The sequence below is a fragment of the Megalops cyprinoides genome, chromosome 4 (genome assembly GCF_013368585.1).
Source record: "Megalops cyprinoides isolate fMegCyp1 chromosome 4, fMegCyp1.pri, whole genome shotgun sequence".
NCBI lineage: Eukaryota > Metazoa > Chordata > Actinopteri > Elopiformes > Megalopidae > Megalops > Megalops cyprinoides.
The window spans coordinates 5,268,976-5,275,994 of record NC_050586.1 but is presented as its reverse complement, the minus strand read 5'-3'; positions in this window follow the sequence as shown (position 1 = coordinate 5,275,994).

The window sequence follows — 7,019 nt, the reverse complement described above, 5'->3', positions numbered from 1 at the left end:
TACATTAACTGTGGCTTTTATGAATAAACGAGGAAAAAACCTGAAATGCATATGTGAAAAGAACTGCAATTCAACGCAAACATATTTCGCTTAAGGAAAACGAAACAATGAAACTCTTTCACGACTGAGTGTATTAGTTATTGTTTAAATACAATTGATGTTATTCTGTTGTTAGTTAACGATATTTCATCAATCAACCAAATTTTCGTAAGTCTTACCCATACCAGGTCACGTTTGACTGGTAACCACACTTCTGATAACAAATTGGCCTTATGGAACACATCCACTTCATACAGCGAGCTTTGCATTTTACAATGCACAAATGGGACACATGTAAGTACATTGTTTTTAGTCTTTTCCTGGCTAGGTGATATGGTAAACACACGCATGCGCAGTCAACATTTTCTCAGCCACCCTTAAGATCAACATTGTCGTGGATGGGAAACGTCGTGGGGTAGTATTTATTTACATTCGTGTTGTGACAACTTCTCCCCTCATCCACAGCAAGAGGTGTATACTTAGGAAAGGGTGAACTTGTTTTGTTCAGGATTTTAGAGCTAAGTCTGCTGTTTCTAATTTGAATTGGGGTTACTTATTCACTATTCAGGTGTAGCCGCCTACTGACCGCTACATCTTCCTGTGTTAGTCTGCTGACGTGAGCCAGCGGTTTCTACGTAATGGCGTGGTATGTGCTGGGCCACATGTCCACAGATGTCCAGATTGTATCAGGTGTTTCAGGACTGAACTGTGCATGTTAGTTAACTGCTCTGCCAATAGATTTCCTCTGTGTTAAATGGTTCCTTTAGTTATCATTTTGGACTAATTGTAGAAGGACTAAGAGGAGAGTAGGAGAATGGCAATAGAGCTGAACTTGGCAGGGACTGACTGCAGTCTTGTTCAGAGGTTGTTGGCTGACAATCGGGTTCCACTCCAAGCTGGCAGTGATGTGAGACTGGGGCCTTCAGGACCCTGAAATATGTACAGCTACCATTTCTTGTCAGTGACTCTGTGACTTGAACCAATTAGTGTGTGTGTTTTTTTTTTTCAGTAGAAAGCAAAGTCTCTTGATTGGTTCATGCGAGTCAGTGATTGACAGCGCATGATAGCTCCACCCACCTGTGAAGCCTCACTCTTCTAAACCCAACCCCTCAGTAAATGGACAGTGTGGTCTTCATAAAAATGGTCTGACAGAATTGGACGCAATCTATCTTGGGGGGCGGGGGGTGTACTATTCTCTCCCAGCTCTTATTATTGGTTGGTTGCCATGTTGTGTGTAGTCTGTGGCTATGGAGACAAAGGGGGAGGTCCTAGGCCTCTGTGTGTGTGTGTGTGTGTGTGTATAGGTAATTAGCAGGGATTACTGAGATAACGAGTTTCTTAAGGACCTCGGGAAAAGCACGAGTGGACAAAACTCGCCACACACAGCGAGAGTCACCAACTACTACAGGCCTCAGAGTTCAGCTCATTTTGCAATGATGTGGCAGATCTGACAGGCAGGAATTACCTAATGCCACAGGTACTATGGAGTTTGTACCCAGTGTGCAGAGCTGAAATATGTGGGTAATTTCATTTTAGCATGCAGCAGTCCCATACTTTAACAGTGATCAGACACACAACCCAAAAATCACGCGTATGCTGGATCAGCAGATGTAATATTGCAGGATTTCCCAAGGTAACCAAAATGCCGTTGTCAACAAGTATGTGTCAGTAGTTTGTTTTTTTCCATCATAAAAGGTAGTACAGGTTACGTTAAGTTCTTTCATGTGAACTGGAGTTTCTTTGCACCTGCGGGAACACACTTTGCATGGGACAAGGCTTCAGGCTGGGATCACTCCTATACTGTGTCTGAGTAACTGTGAAAGGAGTTCTTGGGCCATTCTGTCCTGAAAAGGAAGTAGTCACTCTCTCCACCCACCAGCCCATTATTATCAGTGTATACAGCCCAACCCCCCCCCACCCATCCACCCAAAAAAACCCCTCCCTACCATCTCACCCCTTCCCCACAGCTCTTTGATGTGGCCTGGGCTTATTAATGCTTTAATCAGCCTTAATTAGCTCCTTGGGTCAGCATGAGCAGTCCAGTCAGCTTCAGGCCGTGCTCTTCCGCAGCCAGACACAGCCCCCAGAAAACCATAGCTCCCTTGTGACCAGAGCAGTTTGTGACTGTCGGGATTTTTCGCCTTGTGTGTCCGGACCACAGAGGCAGGGACACGAGGTGGGTCTGTGGGTCAGCCCTTTTTGTATGGATGGATTTCTAATCCAGAAGTGTAAAAAACCGCATACCCTTAGCCAGCTTTGCGTCTGGCCTGGTTCGTTCACTAAGTCTCACTGTACAGCACTCCTTCTGACAATCAACTGTTCACCTGAGATATGCGTGAACAGACCAGCCCTAACGGCTGGTAGCAGTGCTGTTTGTTACCGTCTTATCCCTTAGAAGTCTGCCCCTGTTTTGAATCATGATCATCATTGGTATTGACTCAGTCTTCTGTGTATGTATCACGTAAGTTGTCTTTGTCACTGTGTATAACACTGTTTTTGTCAGGTCCCCCTTGCAATAGAGATTTCATTCTCAATAGGCTTCTCCTGGTTAGATAGGATAAATAAAAAATAACAATAAAAAACCCTTGCTGTGTGCTGATGGAGGTGAAAGCTGTGCTGGGTGAATGCACTGTCTCAGGGCATGAGGGACAGCACTGTCTGATGGCTCTGATGGCTAACCTGTGTGATCATGGATAAGGGTACACAGCCATGCCATCAGAAGACACGTGAGCAAACCATTTTAAAGATATTTAAAATAGTTTAATTGTACATCTTTTACCCGTTTCCCTGTTTTCCAGTGTGTCATGTGACCTTGCCACCCTGGCTGAATTTCCCTAGCTACTGTTACTGTTTCATATGTGGAACACCGGCCACTTAACAACCCCTGGGTTTTCCTCCAACTGCCTTGAAATGAGCTGTTCTTTAGTAAAACAGCTGAATGAAGATCCGAGGAAGTCAGAGGTGCAGATTGAGAAATGAGATGAATTTAAGTTTGTGCTACAATCTCTGGTGATGGATGAGATTTTAAACATTTCTCCTGTGTTTCATCTCCCTATACACCCCCCCCCCCCACACACACACACACACACACACACACACACACACACACCCTCCCTGTCAAACAGCAGCAACAGCAATGGAAAATAAATGTAAGCTTGCTCTGCTCTGTGTAGAATTGGCTGCGTTACAGTGCGTTCAGAGCCATCTGAAGTGGCTGCTAATTTAATATGCAAATTACTCTGTTGTCAACCTGAATGCCTTCTTAAATTAAAAACGTGTTTCCTGAGAAAGGGACTGCTGTTGGTAGTGATTGGGGATGTTGGGGGGGTGGGGGGGGGTGGGGTAAGAGAGATCATGTGAGCGAGACACGATCAGAGGGACGAGCCCTCCTGAATTCACACCAATCCTGCGTCACAGTGCGGTGTGGACCGGGGGCCGAAGAGGGGACCCAGGGTCAATGCACAGTGCAACACGTCTGCTGGGGTGTGGGCTGTAGGAGGTGTGTGTGTGGGGAGGGGGGGGTGTTGCTGTCGGATACAGTGTAGTAGCTGCTCATGCTAGGCTGATGCAATTTCAGAGCAAGATGAGGAGGAGGTGGCGAGCACCCAGACCCGCCTAGAGCAGAGAGGAGTCAGTAGGAGTCAGTCCCACCACACAGACACACTGACATAAATAACACACTGCACACACATGCACACACAGGCACGCACGAAAACACTGCCGCACAGTGGCAGTGGGGGGGCGACAGTGGCTCAGGAGGTAGAGCAGTCAACTGGGGATTGGAAGGTCCCTGGTTTGAATCTGGCTCATCCTGGCAGAGTGTCAAAGTGTCCTTGAGCAAGACACTGAACCCCCAACAGCTCCCAGTGGCCAGTTGGTAAGCCTGTATAGCAGCCTCTGCCACTGGTAGGTAGATGTGAGGCATATAACTGTAAAGTGCTTTGAGTATTCAAATGAGTAGAAAGCGCTATATAAATGCAGTCCATTTACCATTTACATACATTTAAACTCACACACGCTGAATAAATGCATTGAGGGACACACAACATGCACCCACGTGATTTAGAGGTGTTAGGGAAGTAGGGACTTTATGTCTTCTCTTCACTGTCATGTCCCCTGTTTGCATACGTACTGTATGTCACCAACATCCCTAGTTGTACAGGTGAATGGGAACGAACACACACACCATGGCCATGTACCTGCACACAAACGACCACACCCACCAAACGCAAGCATACTTCCAGCTCTGTCTTCTAGGGTGTTTACAAGAACGTCCATATCTTCTGCATATAATGCACAAGAGGACACACAAGCAGCACATTTGTGTCTACCTTGACACAACATTTCATTACTAATTTACTTCATTGCAGACAAGTTCATTGGAGGGTGTCTGCGTGTTGTTATTGGGGGGGTGTGGGTGGGAGGTGGGGCGCAGGAGATGCTAAGTCAAGCAGGAACCCTCAATGTTGCTAATTTATTTACAGATTTAATTAGATGGATGGAGCCCTCACAGTTCTAAAAAAAAAAAATGAGAGGAGAAATGTTGCCAGCGTTACAGCACTTTAATTATGGTACCAGGCTCCAGATCCCTGCATGCTGACGTCTGGGGAACCAGTTAATTAAAATCCTCATTATTTTACTTTTAATTAGTTCCCCCCTCTTTTGTTTCCTCTTACCATATGGCCATGTTCCGTGGTCAAATTAACTTAATTGAGCTAATTAAGCCGATCAGTTTAATTATTCAAAGCTTTCTGATTGGGCAGGGAACTTTTTTTCCCCCCCTTCTCCCTTGCTCTCCTACATATTCTCTGAAGTTCTTTGTCATTTAGTCAGCCTCATTTTGTCATCAGCACTCGTCCTGTCTCCACTGGCAGTGGCCCTGTCTCTTAGAAAGCACACACCTTCTGTAAACAGGTAAACTTCATTTCATTCAGAAGCATTCAGAAACGCAGCAAAGCACAACAGCAAACAGCAAAGGTTAAAAGACGATGGAATCTTATCTTCTTTTAAAAAAATTCAAAACTCCAAAACCCAGATTTTTGTGTTGTGTAATGAACATGTGTTTGGAATCTGATTCTTCTACAGTAAAACAGCAGCAACAGTTTTTCTTCCCTCCTGTAGAACCGAACTTTGTTCTTCTATCATACATTTTGAATGAGCAACCTGGAAACATCCATCCATTTTGTGTCTTGTGCAGTGGGGAGGGGTTGGGGGCTTGGTGCTAGACAGAGAGAAGATTTGAGAATTTTTGCCCCATTAGCCATGTCTGTGACTCAGCTGAGCCCAGACCAACCACAGCAATATGATTCCCAAGTAAGCATGTTTTCAAAGGAGATAGTTGTCCAGGAGGAAACAGAAGTTGCTGACGTAGGTGTCTGCAGATAAGATCCCCTCTGAAATAAAACGTGTTTTATTTTTTGCAAAGATAACATGTTTAGTTCATTATATTCAGGTTACCCTCCAACTGCTTGTAACCATGTGAATGTGGCGGTGCTGAGGACAGAGCTGGACTGTCTCCTGTTGACCGTGGGGCAGGAGCAGACAGGCCACCTCTGGTTAACCTGGTTCTGAGTTGCTCTGCGTTCAGCTCGGATGCAGGAAGATGGAGCTCCCGCCTCGCCTCCCCCTCTGTTGCCCGGCTCAGAGCCACACCCCCCTCTCAGCATCCCACTGCAGGACGCTGGCACTACCTGGTGCTGGCCTCGCTGAAGGAGCAGCAGACCCAGCCCCTGAAAATGTCTGCTGCGGAGGACAAGGACCAGGGGGAGGGTTTAAGCCCCATTGGAAGGCAGGACATTTTGGCTTAACACTCAGAATTAAAACCAGCGTCCGGCTACATTTGGCTCCCTTCATGAGGTCTGACGCCCAAGTGTACCAGGTTCATCTAGAAGCTTAAAATCCAGCTAGCTGACCCGGCTAAAAAAACAATCCACTCCAATTCTACACAGGCACCAACAGCCCTGATCTGTCTCGGTTCCATCAGCTTCGCCCAGAACTTGTTCACCCACCGAGGAAGCCGGCCAAAAATAAATAAATGAGCGCCGTCTGGGCGCGTTGCGCGTGACGGCGGTGGGGATGATTCACTGCGTGCCGCCTGTCTGCAGCGCTGCTCCGGCTCGAACCTCCAGCCACTGAGCTTGCTGCCCTTCACTGAGGGGGCGTCGCCTTCCCAGCAGGTCTGGGCGGAAGGGCCTCAGTTTGGGCACGATTTCCTCCGTAGGCTGGTAAAAATATCTCAGCAGCCCCACCCCCCCCTCCCCCTTTTCTTCACACAGCATGAGGTGAAAAAGCTCAATGCAATTATACTCATTTGCATGTGTTAATTTGATTAATTAGTGCATATAAACCCTTTTTTTTCCTAACGACAGGAGCCACATACCAATCTATATACCTGCAAACTTCCTGATGTAAGATAAAGCCTCATACTGGAGAAGCTATTTATGAGAGCTGCTAATTGGCATCTGAATATGTTCACCTAATTAGCAATAGGCAGATGAGGCTTGCTTGGTTTAAATGCAAAGTGTAACTCGTGGTGCTGAGGGATTTTAGATTGTGCAGAGGTTTTTATTTCCTTACTTATCCAGATACGAAGATAATTGCAATTAGATCATTTGCATACGTTAATGAATTTGCCTGATGCTTTTCAATCATAAACGTGGAATAAATAACTGATGCAACATCAGAACCTTATACCTAAGTGTAGGACCTGTTTGTCAGCAGCAGAGCCTGCCTAAGGTGCAAGCTTGTTGATGGCGGCAATGCCATCTGTAAACACACCCTGCCTTCTATAAATACAGAGGGCTCACTTTATTTGAAGCACGTCAGATGCTCTCGATTTTTCTGTAGAAGTGCGTAGCAGTGAAGGTTCAGCCACTCAGAGTTTTGGGCACAGAAAGTTTCTGAGATCAACAACTGGCAGGGATTCTCTGAAGCACTCCACATGGTAGGAGGGAGGCAAGAAGGATCTCGTGCCAGCGTCA